Source organism: Pseudonaja textilis, chromosome 2 (assembly GCF_049901715.1).
Source record: "Pseudonaja textilis isolate UNSWEBS1 chromosome 2, rPseTex1.2, whole genome shotgun sequence".
Lineage (NCBI taxonomy): Eukaryota > Metazoa > Chordata > Lepidosauria > Squamata > Elapidae > Pseudonaja > Pseudonaja textilis.
In genome coordinates this window covers 8,949,498-8,970,275 of record NC_141991.1, presented here as the reverse complement: position 1 = coordinate 8,970,275, position 20,778 = coordinate 8,949,498, and the positions used below count along the sequence as shown (strand labels likewise).

Sequence of the window (20,778 nt, the reverse complement as noted above, 5' to 3'; positions counted from 1 at the left end):
GAATGATGATAATGATTACTATTTACCAGAATGTCGAATCATAGCCACCAGTTCTTTAGCTAGTGTTGGTCTTCATATTCTTATGATTTGTCGCACAGTCATCTAGTTTAGACTGGATTTGGCATCATTATATTTTTATCTCACTTTTTTTTGCATTTGGATACCTCAAGGTGGCAAGTATACCCAAATCTTTACCTTCATTCGTGATACCCAAATATTTCCTATTTTCCCCCAAATCCTGTAGAGTGATGCGGGCCAGGCTGAGAGTGAGTGACCAAAACGTTTAAGTTGAAGATGAAATGAAAAGGTTGGCAAGAGACGTTTTAAAAAGGACTTATAAAAGAAAACATACCATCAGTATACCAAATGTTCTGTGGATTTGGCCAAAAGGTGGCGGGGCGGGGGGGGGGAGGGAATGAACTGAATTTTTATTTTGTGTCATTTGTTGTGACCAAGGAAGTATGAATCTCTCTTCCCCATTATGAGAATACATTGTGAGTATTTTCCCCATTTAAGAGATTTGGACTGGAATTAGATTGGGGCACAGCAGGGTTCATGAGAGAGTTAAAATTAAGTGCCATGAAAACAAACTGAAGGTTGCTTAGTGTTTTTTTTTTTAAAGGCAACCAACGGGGATATGATATCTGTTGAAGCATTTGATGAGATGCCCTTTAAAAGAAAGAAATGTCCTGGATTGTCCCATAGTGCTGAATAAGTAGTTGAATTTTACAAAAATGTCATGATGATGATAATGGTGAAGCTGTCAAATAATCTTAAGATTTAGAATAACAGAATTTGAATGGATCTGATGGGTCATCTAGTCCAACCTTCCACCCAAGCAGGAGACCCTACACCATTTCTGACAGATGGGAGCCCAATCCCTTCTTGAAAGCCTCCAGGGATGAAGCTCCCACAACTTCTGAAGGCATTGGTTGATTGTTCTCACTGTCAGAAAATTTCTCCTAATTTCTAGGTAGAATCTCTCCTTGATCAATTTCCATCCATTGTTCCTTGTCTGGCCTTCAGGTGCTTTGAAAAATAGGTTGTCCTCCTCTCTGGGACAGCTCCTCAAGTATGGAAACAGTGCTATCATGTCACCCCTGACCCCTTCCTTTCTGTGGCAGAAATATTTGAAGACCGCTATCATGTCTCCCCTGGTCCTTCTTTTCACTAGACTAGCCATGCCCAGGTCCTGTAACCATTTTTATATGTTTTAGCTTGGGGAGTGAGCTAAGGGAGGGAAGAAACAGATTTGACATCACCCCTCAGCCTGATGTTTTCTGATGTGTAAAGTTGTCTATTAGAGAGTCTTGTTATTTCCTGCATATTGAGCATTTTCTTGTATTTTTTATTGCCAATGATTTCTTGACTTGTAAGTACTTCCACTTAAAAAAAAAAAATGTATCATTATTTGTATATAACCATGATTTCAAAGAAATTTGTTGTTACATATATATATTTAAAACAATATAGGAAAGGGTAGTGAAAAAGGTGGGAAACAATATGAACAGTAAAAACAGGTGAATAACTAAAATAGCTTGAATAACTATTTCTCATTCAAAAGACAAAGGCCACTCTTTTGAAGAGAGCAAAGGCCACATTTTGGCAGAGAGGACTGCTGGTTTGAAAGAGGGGTCAAAGAGGCCATCTATGTCAAAATTGAATTGCCCTCTCTTGACAGAGGAGGAAGGATGCAACACCATTGATCTTCAGTCTACAGTCCTTTCAACAGTTCCAAGAAGGCTCCACACTCTATCGCACCATTCAGGTCATCCTGATGACACAGATAAACCTCCAGTGGTCTCAACAAGTCTCTAAAAAATGCAAATGATCAGCTGTCTGCAAGGAGTATAAATCCTTCCATTCCCCACCACCCAGTCAGAGTTGAAGAGGCTTCTTGGATGAGAAGCAAAAGGTCTTCAAAGAAAATCCAGAAGGTACAGTTGCCTCTGGAAAAAAAACACCTTTGGGACAAGTGACAGACAGACCTTTCCTCCCAAAAACTCAGAAAAGGTTGTACTAACATAACCTGCTAAGGCAGGGGTCTCCAACTTTAGCAACTTTAAGATTTGTGGCCAGCTGAGGAATTGCCAAGGTTGACAAGGTTGAAGATCCTTGCGCTAAGGCAAAGCTATTCAATTGAACCTTCTCCTTAGATTCACACGATATGGACAGCAAAAATGACTTGGTCACATTATACTTGGTTCACCTGGCGGATGATAGACTTCCTATTACCTGTATCTTTTTACTGCAAAAAGATAGCAGTGAAGGTATCAGGTCCATAGCTGAAGCCCCAGCCTTGTTTCTTTTGTCTTCTGTCTGCATCTTTTTTCAAATGTTTTTATTTATACATTTATTTTTTATTCTTTGAGCAACAATAGTGAAATCAAACTCCCAAATCCTTCCAAATGGATTTCCTTGGGAAGCTGGGAAAGGCCTGGTCACTCCCCAAGCAAGGAAGGCAGGGGAATCTCGATCTGGTAGTGATTCACCAGTTCAGCTCCACTTTGACTACCTGCAGAAGGCTCTTTTCTGGAAAGAGGCTGGGTCTGGCATTGCATTTTTAGGAAGAACAACCCCTCTCTAAGGCAGAGACCAAAGAACTGGGAATGATCAGCCTCGACCAAAGCTCTCTGGTGGAAAAGGGAGCCTGCAAGCTAGTGACTTATCGGGGGAAAGAGAAAAAAAGAAGGAGGTTGGATCCTATCTGAAGAGGTAACTAGATTCAGGGGTTTTTTATTTAGCGTATGACAGGGGTCCACAAGGATTCATGGACAGGCACTGGTCTGCAGCATGCTTGTAACCAGTCCACGCAAACAAGCAAAACCCCAGGTGACACACAAAACCACACTCTCCAGTCCATGGAAAAACCTCTCTCCACGGAACTAGTCCCTGGTGCCCCAAAAGTTGGGGGCCTCTGGCGTATGGCATCTACAGCAGTGGTGGGATTAAAAAAACTTTTACTACCGGTTCTGTGGGTGTGGCTCGGTGGGCGTGGCAGGGGAAGGATACTGCAAAATCCCAGTTCCCTCCCCATGCCACTAATCTGCTTTCCAGCTCCGTTCTGTGCAGAGCAGCAAAAGAAGACCCAGCCAATCAGCTGGGACTCAGGAGGCAGAGAATAGATGGGGGCGGGGCCAGTCAGAGGTAGGATTTGCCGATTCTTCAAACTACTCAAAATTTCCGCTACCGGTTCTCCAGAACTGGTCAGAACCTGCTGAATCCCACCTCTGATCTATAGAGGTCATGCAATCACTGATATAAAACACTAATAAAACTTGTACAAACATAAATATAAGTTCAAATACACACACACACACATAAACCAATACAACATATGAGATAAAATTTTAAGATAAAACCATTATAAAGTCACTGTAACATGCATATAGGGCAGAAGTAGAGAACCTGTCTATCTTGTGTTCACAGAACAATCTCTCACTGAATGTCCATAAAACCAAAGAACTGATTATGGACTTCAGGAAACATGGACAGGATCACGCCCCCCTCATCTTCAACGGAGAACGAGTGGAAACTGTCCCTACGATCAGATTCCTTGGCATCCATATTTCAGCTGATATCTCCTGGTCCCTTAATACCAAGGCCATAGTGAAGAAGCTCAGCAGCGGCTGCACTTCCTGCAGGTTCTCAGGAAGAACAATCTGGATAAGAAGCTGTTGCTGGCTTTCTATAAAGCCTCTGTGGAGAGCACTCTGACATATTGTCTGGGTGTGTGATATGCAAGCTCCACAGTTGAGGACAGGAAAACTGTACAAATGAGATAAACACAGCTCAAAAGATCATTGGTTGCCCTATGCCCTCCCTGGAACACTTAGCCAGGTCCCGCTGCCAAAGCAGAATCAAGGCCATTATAGAAGATACCTCACATCCTGGCAATTATCTTTTTGACCTGCTGCCATCTGGACGGTGTTTTAGGACAATAAAATCCCACACCACTAGACTAACAAATAGTTTCTTTCCCTGGGCCATCCGAACCGCAAATAAACACGAAGTCACTACCTTATTAAGATGTGAAAAGATGTGAAATCTCAATACCCCATTCAGATGTATAATAACATATTACAGTACAATCCATCTCTTGTGTATTATACTCGACTAAGCGTTACAGTCAGTGTTGGATGTATATTTTGTGTATATTCATAGATATTGTATTCTCAAATTGCAAATGGAAACGTGGGTACTCTATTTTTCTTATCTTCATTTTTAGGTGCTTTGGTTTTATTGTATTGCGAACAGTTTCTCAGGTGCATCCACAGTTTCGATGTACTTGTACAATGACAATAAAGTTCTTCTAATTCTTCTAATTCTAAATTCTAATTCTAATTGCAATAGGACAGATATTATAATTTGATATCTAAGGAAGCTAGCGATGTAAGTGTTTCTGGTTTGGCTACAATGAGATCATCCCAGGTGCCTTGAAATTTCCTAAGGAAACATTCTTCCACTATATATGATATTGCTTGTTGTGGTGCCCTACAGCAGGGGTCTTCAAACTTGACAGCTTTAAGACGTGTGGACTTCAACTCCCAGAATTCCTCCTCCACTCATGTTTGCTCAGGAATTCTGGGAGTTGAAGTTCACAAGTCTTAAACTGGCCAAGTTTGAAGACCCTTGCCCTACAGGCTCTCTGCCCTTCCCCACTTAAAACTTTGCCTTAGTTCTGGCATGGTATGTCCTGATTCCATTCAGGCAAATCCATATTTAGATTCAGTTAACTCGATTTTTCTCATACCGTACCAATTTTTTTTATTAAATTATCCAAAAAGAAAAAGATTATTGAGTAAGATGATTGTCTCTACTTCAGATTACAGTGGTCTGAAAATCTGTCCCAACGGTGCTTTTTTCAAGAGGCTGAAGAACTGAGAGCTGAAGAAGCTTCCTGGATGAGAAGCAAAGTGTCTTCAAAGAAAAACCAGAAGGTCCAGTTGCCTCTTGAAAAAGCACCTTTGGGACAACTGTGATGTGGATGACTGAGAATCTCCATAGACATGAAAATCTATTTCTTTTTCAACAACTTAACTCAGTAGATACGGAGAATAAAATAACTAAAGAAAAGTCAATGCTCTTGCAACATATACTGTACATCTTCATGAAATTCTCCTATCTGTGGATAAACGCTGCATTGCAGGGAAAAATCATTTGTCCTTTTTCAAGGTACAGTGGCACTCAGTGTGAAAATAGACTGGAAAGACCCACAGGAGTGGGAGCAGGCAAAGCACTTGCTGGTGTTCTGATTGTTGGAATCAGAGGCTGAAGACTGAAAGGAGCATTGAAGCTCAGGTGGTGGACCTGGTGATCTTGGAGCTCTTCCTGACTTCAGTCCAGCTCCCCAAAATGGTGAACTGGGTGAGGGAGCAGAGACCAGATGGTGGCCCTGACCGAAGGTACTAATACTACTCTATAAAGCGTGGAGTGGAGTGGAGTGGAGTGGAGTGGAGTGGAAGGGAAGGGAAGAGAAGAGAAGAGAAGAGAAGAGAAGAGAAGAGAAGAGAAGAGAAGAGAAGAGAAGAGAAGAGTTGAAAGGGACATTAGAGGTCTTCTAGTCAAACCTCCTGCTTAGGCAGAAAACCCTACACCACTTCAGACAAATGATTATCCAACATCTTTTTAAAAACTTCCAGTGTTGGAGCATTCACAACTTCTGGAGGCAAGTTGTAATGCATCCAATTTTGATCACCACACTATAAAAAAGATATTGAGACTCTAGAAAAAATACAGAGAAGAATAACCAGGATGATTGAGGGACTGCAGGCTAAAATACTGTATATGAAGAACGGTTACAGGAACTGGGCATGGCTAGTCAAAGTTGTTTAACTTATTTATAATAACTTAGTTGACTAGTTGTTGAATCCAGATTATACTACTCCTAATGTGATCCTGAGTCTAATATTGCAAAGCACACCAACTGCAGATGAACAATGATACAACTAAAATGATGGAAATTTTAGGCCACCACCAACATATATTTTTTGTATCAGCACAAGATTCCCATTGCACAAATACCATGTTTCAAAAACCTGATATCAAGTAGGCTAAAGGCCCAGGACATATATACCATGTTAAGAATTCAAAAGAGCTGAGTGAACATCTTGGAATTCTACTAGATAAGGATTTGGAACAGAATCTTGCACCAGCCTTTTAATCATTTCAACCAAAATTGTTGTCCTGCTTAGGTATGGAGAGCAGCTTGTAGCATTTTCTAAGTGTGGCTTGTTGGAAAATGCTGAGACTTAAAATCCCCCTGTCTCACATTTCTTCGTTTCTTCTGGTTGTAAGCTGCTCCTTCATATTTAGGTCTGGCCTCAGAATGATTATGTAGAATTTGGGGATGAAGATGCAGCCCAGCAACCAGCATTGGAGGCCAAGATGGAGAAGATCTGCACAGCCACCATGTATTTCCCTTTGGTGCTCAGGTAGGTGGGCACAAAAGTCACCCAGACACTGCAGAAGACCAGCATGCTGAAGGTTATAAGCTTGGCTTCATTAAAAGCCCCAGGCAGGTTCCTGGCCAGGAAAGCCACTATGAAACAGATGATGGTCAGGAAGCCCAGGTAGCTGAGGGTGATGTAGAACATGACAACGGAGCCTTCATTGCACTGCAAGATGGCCACTCCAGATTGAGAGTGAAAGTCAAATTCTGGGAATGGGGGAGAAGCTCCAAGCCAGATGGAGCAGAGGATAATTTGAACAGCAGAACAAGAAAGGATGATGGAATTGGCTAAACTCTTCCCCAACCATCTCTTCACTCAGTTTCCTGGTTTTGTGGCCAGGAAAGCCAGCATCACTGTGATTGTCTTGGCCAAGAGAGAAGAAATGGCAACTGAGAAAGTGATGCTGAAAACCATCTGTCGGAAAAGGCAGGTGACTTTCCTTGGTTGACCAATGAAGAGAAAAGGAGACAAGAAGCAAAGCAAGAGGGAGACCAGGAGGATAAAAGAGAGGTCACGATTGTTAGCTTTGACAATGGGAGTTCCTAGGTATTGAAAGAATATAACTAAGACAAAACCTGAAGTTAGGAACAAGAATAGGGCAAAGGAGACCAGGATGATGCCCAGATATTCTTCATACAATAGGAAGGATACAACTTTGGGGATACATTGAACTCGGTCTTCATTTGGATACTTATCATCCGGACATTTCATGCATTGGTCCATATCTGAGAAAACAACAAAGCAATATTTCTTTAACCTTCTGTCCTTTTACATTTCGAGAAATACTTTCTTGCCACAAAAGTTGATACCACAAGCATTTTCGAAGAAGTATCTGTTTAGAGTTGAACAAAAAACATTCTGAAGAATATAATTTTCTATCTCTATGTCTCTTTGTCAACTCGCTCTCTCTCTCACACACACACATCTATCTATCTATCACCTATGTATCTATCATCATCTATCAATCATCATTTATCATCATCTATCATCATCCATCCATCCATCCATCCAGCAATCTATCACCATCCATTCATTAGCTATCTATCTAGCTATCATCATCTATCATCATCCACCCATCATCTATCTACCTACCTACCTATCTAAACTTCAAAAGGATTTGTTGGGAGTTAACATGTCTAGCACTGCCTGGGTGAAGCCAACTCTGAGACACATCATTCATTGTCACCCTTGACCCTAGTTTCCCCCCACCCCCTGGGTTTATCATAATTCATATTCTCCAAAGAAACACGTCCATAGCTAAGAGTCATCAATCATTTTCTCCAGTTAAATATTTCCACGGCAGAAACCTCAGTCACCTAGTTACTATCTTTGAAAAACTATGTATGGAATGCACTTTTGATTTCCAAGCTGCCACACAACTCTTTCAAACCTCTTTCCCCCTCCCTTTCTGTTGAAAACTCTAAAAGGATCATAGAAATATTTTATGAGTTAATTCTTGATTTGATTTTAATCTCCCTTGGGCATCTAATAGATCCTTGTATTTTATTATTTTGCTTAAATCTAGTCTGTTGGGATGTATCATGGCCTCCATGGTTGACAACCAGTGCGGTATTCTTGTGTAGTGTTTCTTTTTTATTTTTCTCCATGTTTGTAGTAATGAATCTCTTATTTGATGTGTATTAAAATAAGCTTGTGTTTTCCTCTTTTTCTCCCATAAATACATGTGCCAACCTTCATAGAGGTCATGACCTTCTATTGTTAATATTCATTTATCATTTAGTTTAATCCAATCCTTAATCCAATTCAATATCGCTGCTTGGTAGTAAAGTTCCCAGTCTGGTAGCTGAATTTTAATTTGATGCGTGGTTCCCTACCCAGCCAGACGAATTTTGTTATTATTTTATTTAATTTGTTAAAGAAGACTTTCCCTAATTTTATTGGGATCATTTGAAAAGGATACATTAATTTAGGTAGGGTATTCATTTTTAATATTGCTACTCTGCCGAGGATTGATAATTGTAGTTTCGCTCATGTTTCTAATTCTTTCCTAATTTGTCCAATTAATTTAGTTTAATTATCTTCTTTTAGTGATGAGCACCTGGCAGATAGCCATGTTCCTAAATATTTTATTTTCTTCCCACTCTGTAATCCCAATTTATTTTGTATCTATATTTTTTGATTTGCTGTGCATACAATTATACATACATACAATTCTCCTAATTTGGGGAATTCCAAATATTTACTCTGATTTTTTTGGATATGCATTTCTTGAAGGCATATCTTGAAAATCAAATCAAGAATTAAAAGAACAAGGAATTACATTTGATTGGTGGCCATATCTCCAAGTTCAAAACAAATACAAAACAGATTCAGAAGAATTTGAGTTTGATATGGGACAAAATCAATTGGGTAAGATATTAATTAGACCAGAGCAAAAATTTATATCCAAAGCTTATAGACACTTGCTAGATTTTAGGATAGACGAAGAAAAAGTAAAAAAAAAAAATGATGACAGCATGGGCGTGGAATTTCGGTTATAATATAAATTTAGACAAGTGGGAAAAATTAGGGAGTATAAATTATAAATGAACAAATGCCACAACATACCAGGAAAATTTATATAAAATGTTCTATCAGTGGCATTTCAATAGGAAAAGATTAGCCAAGATATAACCAAAATGTTGGAAATGCCAATGAGGTGATGGTAACTACTATCACATGTAGTGGCTATGCTCTCAGGCCAGGTCCTATTGGAATAAAATTAAGAAGTGGACACAAGAAATTATTGGATGCCGAATTGAATTCAAACCGGAAATCTATTTACTTGGGATTATTCAAATATAATGTCCGAAAAAGATTAAATATTTAATTTTACACATATTGACAGTGGCCAGAATAGCTTACACACAAATGTGGAAAGAGCAGAGGATTCCAACTGAAGAGTTAATTATACAAAAAAATAGCTGACTGTGCTGAGATGGACATGCTCACACTTAAAATGAGAGAGAAAGAAGAATCAGAATATTATTCGATTTGGCATCGATGGTATATGTAGCTAGAAAAAGAGAGATAAGAATTAGAAAAGATCTGGGATGGGATTACCGGTTCGCACCGGGTCTATAGAACCGGTTGTTAATGTCACCGGTAGTTCTTAGAACCGGTAAAACCGACCCCTGGCTGACCCCGCCCCTCTCTGCCGCTCCTGCAGGTCAAAACAAATACTAAAGAAATAAATAAACACATAAATTAAAAAAGGAAACTTACCAAAAATGAGGCAGGTAACTTCTTGTTACATTGATGTTGTTATACATTATCTGTTTCTGCTTAAATCAATATATAGCAACATCAATGTAACAAAAAACTGCATGCATACATAAATGGAATTTTTTTTAATAAAAGTTTTTTATTTTTTAACTCTGGCCAGGTCTTAGTTGCTTCAATATATCTTTAGTGCCATTTCATGGGACACTCGCCCCAACAAGAACAAGATGAATCCTGATTACAAAGCTTATTTCCCACTGGAACCAAAAGGGCCTTCATCCAGTTTAAATTCAATTTCATAAAGTCAGGCACTGATCAACAAAATTGCCTTGTTCTTTTACAATTAGAAGACAACCAGAGGCTATCATTCCTAGCACTTGAAGGTCTTTTACCATTTTTCTCGTGGCTTCTCCATTTCAACAATACGCCATGGTGCATGGACTTAGCCCAATGAAATGGCTCACAATCCTTTGGAAAAGAGAGAAAAGACATAAACAGGTTTTATCACTAAAAATTAAAAAGAAAAGTTCAGCAAAATTTGTCAATAATATTGACAATCCATGTAAATGTTATACTTATGGAAAAATATATGTATTTTCCTATTATACCTAAGAAATTATAGATCCAAAGAGACTTCATCTTTGTTCTTAATGTGACCTTTTAGAAAGTTATCTGAACACTTATATAAGAATATCATGTTTTTGTAACTTGTTATTCTGCAAAGTTAAAAATATTATGTTCTTGGCTGAAGTGGGGTTTTTAATTTGGCTTGAGATTTCATGTCAGAAATACTAAGCAATTGTGACATTGTTTTTGTGATGGAAGTCCCTAGAAATCCTATGTGTGAGAAACAGGAAGGATTATGTAACCTTCTCTATGTGATATACTGTAAATGTTTGTAACCACCTTAAAGGCGGTGTCTCCTTTCCCTTACTTGTTTGGAGTAGGGGTCCTATTTGCAAATATTTTTAATAAAGCTTGTGTCAACTAAAAAGATACTCCTTTGGTCTGTTTAGTTGCCAGAAAAACTGAGTGGTGGAATGCCTAGATAATCACCCTGGCAGCCCAAAGTTGTCGGAGTATAAAAGGTTATTGGGGAGCATGATGGATGACTCTTGGAGATGGATGTATCCCATTGGAGGAGTCACATCCAGGGGCTGGGGGAAAGACCAGGGTCAAGGGAGAAATGTATGATGTAATTTAGTATCGGTTGCACCCAGCCATACACCAAAATGGCAACTTCTAATAAACCAATTTACTTTTCTCTGAGATGTGACTAGAGATTTTGATTTGAATAAGAGTGGATCTGTTAGAGGCCTGATAGCTTTCTTATTCATCCTGGTTATCAAGTCTGTTATTTTTATACTCTCATCTCACAGGGAAAAATGATAATTGCCAACATTTGTCAATTATAGGAACCATTCTAGAGCAGATCACAGATAAATTACAAAAATGAAGAGAATATTTATAAACTCATTGAAAACAACAGGTGATTACCAGAAAGCATGGATTTATCAAAGAAGAAAGTTCCAGGCTAATATTTTCCCAGAAGACTAGACTGAAACATATCCAGACCAGCTAATTCTACATTATTGTAAGGTTTCTGTCAGATTAATTTTATTTTCATATGTGTTTTATACAGCTTTCCTTAAAAAAAAACAACCCTCTGTAATCACTAAAGCCTGACCCAAAGGTGCTTTTTTGAGGAGGCAATTGGAGTTTCTGGTTTTTCTTTGAAAACGTTTCACTTCTCATCCCAGAAAGTTCTTCAGCTCTGACTGTACGGTGGGGAATAGAAAGATTTATTGCATATTAAGGGTTTTTCCTGGGGAGAATGGTCTCTCAGGGTGTTCTGACCCACACCCTTTTCCGACAAATCAAACACAATCCAAAAGGAACAGAAACCTTATAATGCTTTTACAAAATAATTAGCTGTGATAAGCACAAGCCTTGTCAAACTGCACAAGAGTTGCCAAAAGATAACAGACAAGAAATAATTAGCAAGATAAAAATGTTAAAATACAAACTCAGGATACCAGAATGTCCACGAGGCTGCAGTTTCAAAACGTTTTTGCCTTCTGCAAAAAATGTTTGTTTCACAGTCGGCTTTTATCCTCTTGAGGGAGGGGGCCATTACCTTGCAGCCTTACTCCTGAGTCACCCATGCTGTTGTAACTGCTCTTTCCTACGAGCAAACCTGCACGCACTTGGCACAGGCTCCTCCTTTTTGAAAGTCTCAAATGATGGCGCTCCAACTTCCATGGGCAAGGTGTTCCATGGGTTGATTGTTCTTACTGTCAGAAAGTTTATCCTTATTTCCAGGTTAAATCTCTCCTTGTTCAGTTTCCATCCATTATTCCTTGTCTGGCCTACAGGAGCTTGAGAAAATAGATTGACCCCTTCTTCCCTATGGCAGCCCCTCAAATATTGGAAGACCACTATCATGTTTCCCCTGGTTCTTCCCTTTACTCGACTAGCCATGCCCAGTTCCTGTAACCATTCATCGTATGTTTTAGCCTCCAGTCCTCTAATCATCCTGGTTGCTCTTCTCTGTACTTTTTCTAGAGTCTCAGCATCTTTTTTATAGTGTGGTGACCAAAACTGGATGCAGCACTCTAGGTGTGATCTTACTAAGGCTTTATAGAATGGTATTAGTACCTCACTTGATCTTGATTGTATCCCTCTGTTAATTAGCTTTTTTGGCTGCTGCTGTACACTGCTGCTCATATTTAGCTTGTTGTCCACTAACACTCCAAGATCCCTCTCATAGTTACTGCTATTGAGCCTGGTTTCACCCAGTCTGTATGTGTACTTTTGGTTTTTTCTGCCAAAGTGTAGGACTTTACTTTTCTCTACACTGAATTTCATTTTGTTAGATACGACCCAATGTTCTAGTCTGTCAAGATCCATCTGGATCTTGAGCCTATCTTCTTGGGTGTTAGCTACTCCTGCCAGATTAATATCATCTGAAAATTTGATAAGTTCTCTTTCTATTCCCTCATCTAGGTTGTTAATGAAGATATCGAAGAGTACTAGGCCTAAGACGGAACCTTGTGGTGCCCCACTGCTTACTTCCCTCCATGTAGATTTAGACCCATTAAGGACTACTCGTTGAGTACAGTTTGTCAGCCAGTTGCGAGTCCATCTAGTGGTGGTGCTATCTATTCCACATTTTTTTAGCTTATTTATTGATTTTATTTATTTGTTTATTTATTTGATTTGTCGATCACTTACAAGATAATAGGTTTAAGCATAAACATAGTTATGAATACATGAAATGGATACATATAAGAAAAATAAAAAGAAACAATAAGACAAGGACGGTAAGCATGTTGGTGCTCTTATTCCCGCCCACTACAGATCTCTTAGGAAAGGAGTGAGGTCAATTCTTTGTCTGTCCTTCTGGTGCTTTAGAAAATGGCTTGACCCCTTCCTCCTCTCTGTGGCAGCCCCTCAAATATTAGAAGACTTCTGTCATGTCTCCTGTTAAGTTTGAGCAATGAGAGGCTGAACCAGAGCATGAGTGCAACAGTACTTTATTTTACAATAAAGGGCTGACCGTGCTTGCCAAGCCTGGAACTGGCTCGCAGCAATCAGCAACCAGTTGGACCCGCAGCCTGCTTTTATAGCTGGCTGCTGGGGAGAACCAACCAATGGGAATGGGGGAATATCGCCCACACAAAGTGAGTGGACCAGAGTGAGAACTCCTTGAGTCCTCAGGACATAACACCCCTTCCCCCCAGATGCGAACACGCATAGTCCTTGAGGTAGATGGGGGGTTTGTGTTGGCGCCCGGAGCGGCGCAACTCGGGAACATTGTCTGTCTGTTCGGTATCAGTCTGTGACAGTTGAGCTGGCATAGTGTCACCAATACTCTCTCTGGACTGGGCATCCTCGGAAACCACCGGGTTGGTTTCTGGGGTCGAGCTCTCGTGGGTTGGATCAGGTAGGTCAACTCTCTGGGCGCTGTTGTCCGAGTTTGGGCTGACCGGAACGACCGCTGGCGCAGACTGGTCGCTGGGTGCGATGTGGCTGGGCGGTGGATGAGACGGTTCCCCTTCGACTGGAGACTCTGGATTCTTGTTTGCGAGGTTGCTGAGGCGCCTTCTGAGTTGGTCAATGTGTCTCCTCCAGGCGCGACCATCCTCCAGCCTGACTCTATACGATCTCGGCCTGGTGACGGCGATGACCTCGCCTGGAATCCAAAGTGGGTCCCCAGCGAAATTCCTTGCAAATATTGGCTCCTGTAACATAAAATGTCTAACCCCCGAAGTGGAAGCGAGGGGAGAGTCAGGGCAGTATTGTGGGTGCAGTCTATCTAATACAGTCCTCAGGCGCCGGCCCATCAGAAGTTCCGCTGGGGACTTATTGGTGACTGCACAGGGGGTTGAGTGCTGGCTCATCAGGAACCGTGAGAGTTTGTGGTGCCAGTCATCTCTGCCAAACCTAGCGAGGGCCTCTTTGGTGGTCCTGACGGCCCTTTCAGCCAACCCATTACTCGCAGGGTGAAATGGGGCTGTTAAAATGTGGCGAATGCCTAGGTTGGCTGCAAAACGGCTGAATTCTACTGATGCGAACTGTGGGCCATTATCGGAGACCAAGGAGTCGGGTAGTCCATGTGTAACGAACAGGCGCGTTAACACGTTGGTGATTGCTAGTGTGGTGGTCGTGGATAGCTGTGCCACGTCTATCCATTTGGAATAGGCGTCCACGACCACTAGGAACATCTTTCCATGCACGGGCCGGCCAGATCGATATGGATTCTAGACCAAGGGGCGCTGGCGCTCTCCCATCTGGTAGGGGTGGCGATGGGGGAAGCAGGACGGGATTCCTGGCAAATGCTGCAGGAACTTACCCAATTGACAATGTCCTCGTCTAGACCCGGCCACCACACGTAGCTGCGTGCCAACGCCTTCATTCTCACAATGCCGGGTGTCCTCGTGCAGCGCCTCCAGGACTCGGTGCGTGTGAGGTCGGAATGACCACTCGAGTGCCCCACAGTAGACAACCCTGCAAACTGGACAGCTCCTGCATGCGAGTCTTAAAGGGTGCGAATTTGTTATCAACGTTGCCTCCCGGCCACCCCTCCTCACCCAGTCGAGCACCTGGGCGGCGTTTGGTCTGTCTTGGTTTTGGCGGCGATGTCAAGGGCGGTGATGGGCAGGTCCAACTGGGTGATTTCAAAAATGGCATTGACAGGAGCTGGGTCTTCAGCCGGAGCGGGTAAGGGGCAGCGACTGAGCGTCAGCGTGGGATAGAGTTTTGCCCGGGCGGTGGATAAGTTTGTATGAGTAGGCCGCTAGGAAAAGTGTCCACCTTGTCATCCGAGGGAGAGGACTTGAGGTGTCTGTTTGTCGCTGGCCAGTAGGCCCAGGAGGGGCTTATGGTCGGTGACCAGTTTGAAGAAGTGGCCAAAAGGAATTCGTGAAACTTTTTCACGGCTGCAACAGCTGCTAGGGCTTCCTTGTCTATTTGGCTGTAATTTCGCTCCGTGGCCGAGGCGTCCTGGAGAAAAAGGCGATGGGGGCCTCGGCGCCATTGGTGAGTCGGTGACTAAGGACCGCCCCAATTCCAAAAGGGGATGCGTCTGCTGCCAGTACTAAAGGAAGGTTGGGGTCGAATTGGATGAGCACTGCCTCTGGCGTAAGTAGTGATTTGACGGCGTTGAACGCCTGGTCTTCTTTGTGCCCCCAGTGCCACGGTGACTTTTTGTCTAGTAATCTGTGTAGGGGTTCGGCTACTGAGGCTTTATGGGGCAAGAAGGATGCATAAAAGTTTAGGAGCCCCAAGAAAGCTTGTAGCTCCGTTTTGGAGGTCGGTGTGGGAGCTTCGTGGATCGCCCTGACCTTGGACTCCAGGGGTGAATGCCAGAGGCGTCAATTTTATAACCCAGAAAGTCCACCTGTCTAGTGGCAATGGCGCATTTTTTTTTTTAACTTGAGGCCATGCTGTCTGAACCTCTCTAACACTGCTCGCACTCTCTGGAAGAGTTGGGGTCTGTCCCTGGCCGAGACCAAGATGTCGTCGAAGTAGGGTACTACACCAGGAGGCCCTGTAAAATCCGCTCCATGAGGGACTGAAAAATACCCGGGGCAACACTTACGCCAAATTGGAGACGCTTGCATCGGAAGGCACCCCTGTGAGTGACGATGGTCTGAAGTTCGCTGTTTGGTTATCAACAGGGAACTGTTGATATGCTTGAGACATGTCCAATTTAGCAAAAATACTGCCCGGTTCGAATGTGTGCAATAAGTGCTGAATGACGGGCACAGGGTAGGCGCTAACTTGTAAATATTTATTGATTGTTGTCTTGTAGTCCGAGCAAATTCTCAGGCTACCATCTTTTTGAGGGTGTGACAATGGGCGTCCCACTTGGCGAAATCTGTTGGCTCAATGACCCCTTGTTTTAGTAGTTTATCCAATTCAGCGTCTAATTTTGGTGAATAGCAAATGGAACTCTACGTGGTTTTAATCTGATTGGGATTGCCTGGGGTCAACGGTGAACGAGATGGGGGTTCCATTATAACACCCAGCTCCTCGCTGAACACATCTGCGTAGTCAGCGAATAAGGAGTCAGTGTCTGAGGTTGAGACAGCATGGACTCCTGTTAACCCTAGGCCGAGGTGGGGAAACCAATCGAGCCCCAATAAGGTGGGTAGATTGCCGTTAACTACCACTAGAGGTAGGTGGCCTTTAAAAGCTCTAAAACTGACAAAAAACTTGCCTCTGCCGATCACGGGAATGGCCTTCCCCTGGTAGTCCTTCAGACCGAACTGGCATCTCTGAAGCCGGGTAGTAGATATGCTGGGGTGGAGTCTCTTGAGGGTGTTCCACGAGATTATTGAGAGCGCTGACCCTGTGTCCACCTCCATGTGGCACGGTTTACCTTCTAGGGAAACGGAGAGAGAAATTTTACTAACAGTGTGGCAAGTATGCCTGGCAAGGCGGTGCGTGCGACAGTTTAATACTTGCCTCTGTGGTCCCGAGTGCGAGGACGGGGGTCTGTGTGCAGCGCTTTGGGGGCTTGGCAGACTCTCGCGATGTGCCCCTCTTATGGCAGTTGTTACAAACGGCTCCTTTAAACTTGCAGGTGGCCCTTTGATGTGATCCCCCACAGGCTAGGCACAGCGTGATGTGCTTGGGTGGACCGGTGTATTCTTGTTTGGCCCTTACCTGCGACCGTCTGTCATTGGTGAGGCGATGGACATCGCTCTCATCATTGTGAGCTTCCTCCGCTTCCACCTCTTCGGAATGGACTGGGAACGATGCTAGCTTGGCACTTGGGCCCTGAATTTCGGTGGCTGAGTTCGTTGCTAGCTCGGTTGCTAGGGCTTCCTCTACCACTTGCGCCAGGTTGAGGTCTTTTTAGCTAGCAGTCGCCTCTGTAGGTTGAGATCCTTGACCCCACAAACTAATTGATCGAGGAGCATGTCCTCCAGGTATGTTCCAAACCCGCAGTGCAGGGCTGCTGTTCTGAGGCGGCCATATATTGATTGATGGTCTCCTTACTTGATTGCTTCCTCATACGGGCGTGAACCTCCTGGCGATTTGTGAAGGCCTGGGAGCGTAGTGGTTAGTGAGGATCTCAAGCAACTCGGACCACGGAACGCGTTTTTCAATTCTCTCGGCGCTACGAGTGCTGCGGCGGTATCGTAAACGGTGGCTCCGCAGTAGATTAGGAAATAGGATTTTTCCGATGCTCTCCCGCATCCGCCAGGCCGACCGCATCGATGTAATGATTGAAACGGTTCTTATCCGATTCCCACTTCTCTTCGTCTGGTTTAAACGCTGGGAATACTGGGTTGGAACTCATGGTGCTGGAACGGCTGGGCTACCTGCGGAAAAAATCTCTCTGGGACTACGGCGCTCGTGAGTTACTAGTGATATCAGCTCTGGAGAGGTTTTTGCTAACCTCTCTCTCTCTCTCTGGGTTACCACGTTGGCTGCTAGCCGTTGGAGGTGTCTAGATTCGCGCCAAAAAGTGGGCGTTAGTGACTCTCTACAGCGCTGTGCTGTGATTCCTACTGGCTCAAAATTCAAATGACACCCGTTTGAATTTCGCGCCAAATGCAGAGCGACTGCGGCTCGCAGCGCTTCACTTTCCCGTCAGCGGGGCTAACAAGCGGCTACAGACGCTTCTAACTTTGACTCAGACCGCTTTCTCTGGCTGCGGATCTGCGTTTGCTCTTTTTGATCGCTCGTTTTGTTAGCTGACCGCTCTCTCTGGCTGCGGATCAGCGTTTCCCTTATCGCCAGCCGATCGCTCTCTGGGCTGCGGATCGGTGGCTAGTGACTCAGCGGTTGCAAGGTGCATCTGGTAGCCATCCCACCCTCGTCGCCAGTGTTAAGTTTGAGCAATGAGAGGCTGAACCAGAGCATGAGTGCAACAGTACTTTATTTTACAATAAAGGGCTGACCGTGCTTGCCAAGCCTGGAACTGGCTCGCAGCAATCAGCAACCAGTTGGACCCGCAGCCTGCTTTTATAGCTGGCTGCTGGGGAGAACCAACCAATGGGAATGGGGGAATATCACCCACACAAAGTGAGTGGACCAGAGTGAGAACTCCTTGAGTCCTCAGGACATAACATCTCCCCTGGTCCTTCTCTTCACTAGACTAGCCGTACTGAGTACTTGCAACCATTCATTGTACGTTTTAGCCTTTAACCCTGCCTAATGTTAAGAGTAGGAATTGTTTCTGGTTTTCTTTTTTCTTAGATCTTCATTTATTAATCTTAAATTAATCCCTTTTTTGATCACAGCTGACAAAGAGCCAGGAAAGTGTCAGGCTGTGGACTATATTGTTGGGTAAATAGAGTTATAGACTATATAGACATTTTTTTCTTGACGCTCACCGTGTTGCTTTCCATATTCATGTAAGATTCTGATGATCCTTTATATTTTGAAATTTTTTTTCAGTTTATTATATAAATTATGGGCTGTGAGTTCTGCAGCAAGATGGTGGGCATGCCCACAGAATGATTCAAGCTGTGATCTGATTTCTTGCCCCATTTGCCCAGAAACAGAAGTGAGGGGACCTGATGACCCTTTTTCTGGTTGTGTTGTCATATTTGGTGATGTGGGAGTAAGGATAGGCTAAATGAAATGTAAATTGAGAAGGAAGTCCATTTAATATGCAAGAGTTTATTTCTGAAGGTAATGTTAACCTAGAAGAATGATATTACAGGGAATTCTCACTTGAAAAACACTATAGTGATTTTAGCATACTCTTAAAAATATAAGTACTGGTTTATATGACTCTACAGACAAAAACATAAGAGTGGTGACGAATTCATATTATATATTATAATAAATAACATGTTTGATCTTTTGGAGTAGTGATAATCAACCTGCAATAACTCTACATGTTACTCCCAGTGCCCCTCACCAGTTGTCTGATGTCCTGGTATCCTGGGAATCACAGTTTAGCAACATATGAATGCTGAAGGATTCTAATTCCTCTTACGGTGGTGTTTTATTCAAACTGCTAGATTAAAACGGTCATATAAGAATTGGAGAAACAAAAGTATGGTTTTCTTTTAAAGGCTGAGTTGTTACAGAGGTCAGTGTCCTGTTTGTGGAACTCTTTGCTAAGTGCAACATTCCTAGCATTCCTAAAGCTAGTCTTTAGATCTTCAGCTCTGCTTTTAAGCAGAGAGGAACCTTGCTTAGTACTGAAGCAGTGCAGACTCAGCTAGCCGATGGCAGGAACACAGGTATCTAACTGAATCTGTGATTCTGTGAGCAACTCAATCTGCCTGGCTGCTTTGCCTGATTTTGGTAAAAGTTGCTCTTTTTCTATAAAAAAATCAATATTTATATGAATATTTATAATTTTTACAAACCAGCCATGGCCAGCCGGTCACATGGCCAACTGCCTGAGCCTCGCCTTTCCCTCCCCATAGCTCCTTGTAACTGCCGTGCCTCACCTTGCTCTCCCTGTAGCTCCTCATAGCTGCACGGGCCTCGCCCTGCTCTCCCCAGGCCTTGGAAACTGGCAAAAAACACTTGCTAAACAACTGGCCATTGTTAGGAATGTAAGTCACCTAACAGTTGGGTTGGAAAATATATAAACCAGGATAGACATTTTAATACTCTCTCTTTAAGGGAATGCTAAAATTGTAATTGGGTGTGGTTCCTCAAGCATCCATAAGATGGAGCCAGAAACCTGGGTTGTTCTGTCCTGTTGCTGAGAGTGTTGCTGTTCCTTATTGACTGTTGCTGATCACTGTCAGTCTTGGATTTGATGTAAGTCTGTTATTGAACTGTTTACGATACTGGACTTTGTTATTGGATTATCCTTGGACTGAAAACTGACTGCTGTAACCGTGAATGACTTGTACTGTGTTTGGACTTTCCTTAACCATTTACTGGAAGTAAAAACCTACATATTTACAATACAGAGTATCTGTGTGCTGGTTTTGTGTTATTCTTCACCATTCTCACTAAGTCTCCCTGTGTGCACTCATTCTCCTAACAGGAAATTACCTTAACAGCCACTAAGCGAGGACCTGGCCATTAAGAGAGGACCACTGAAATTTGGTTTGCCAGTCACGTGGCCACCTGCCCTCCCCTCCTCAGGGTTTCTCTGGCCTTGGAAACTGGCAAAAAACACTTGCTAAGCAACTGGCCACTAAGCAAGGACCTGGCTATTATGTGAGGACAACTTAAATTTGGTTTGCAAGTCACATGGCCACCTTTCCAGGCCTCTCCAGGCAAGTGACCACCTAGCCACTCCCACCCCAGTCACATGGCCACCAAGCCATACCCACAAATTAGGCTGCGCCCACAGAACCAGTTGTTCAGAAATTTGAATCTGTTAGGTCTGGGAGATCGGCCCCAGGTAAATTGGTCCCGGGTAGATCGGGTCACATAGAGACATGAGACTCAAAGTGCACATTCAGTTCTTTATTGAATATACAGTTCAGTCCAGGACCTGCGAACCACTTGGCTTTATTCAGCCGGCCGGCGGCTTGGCAGCCAATGGCAGCGCTTTGAATTTCCCGCAATCGGCTCAGCCAATCGCGGTAGATTCTTAGCGTACCAATCACAGTCGTGGTTGCGGTCCGCGTGAACCAATCAGAACTCAGGATTTGGAGAATGTTAA

General features: G+C 43.1%; 1 protein-coding gene across 1 annotated transcript in view; it reads right to left on the bottom strand.

Moving 5' to 3' along the window:
• Nucleotides 1–20,778, bottom strand: part of LOC113450704 (uncharacterized) — a 503,870-nt gene that overhangs the window by 378,624 nt on the left and 104,468 nt on the right. The window lies entirely within an intron of this gene.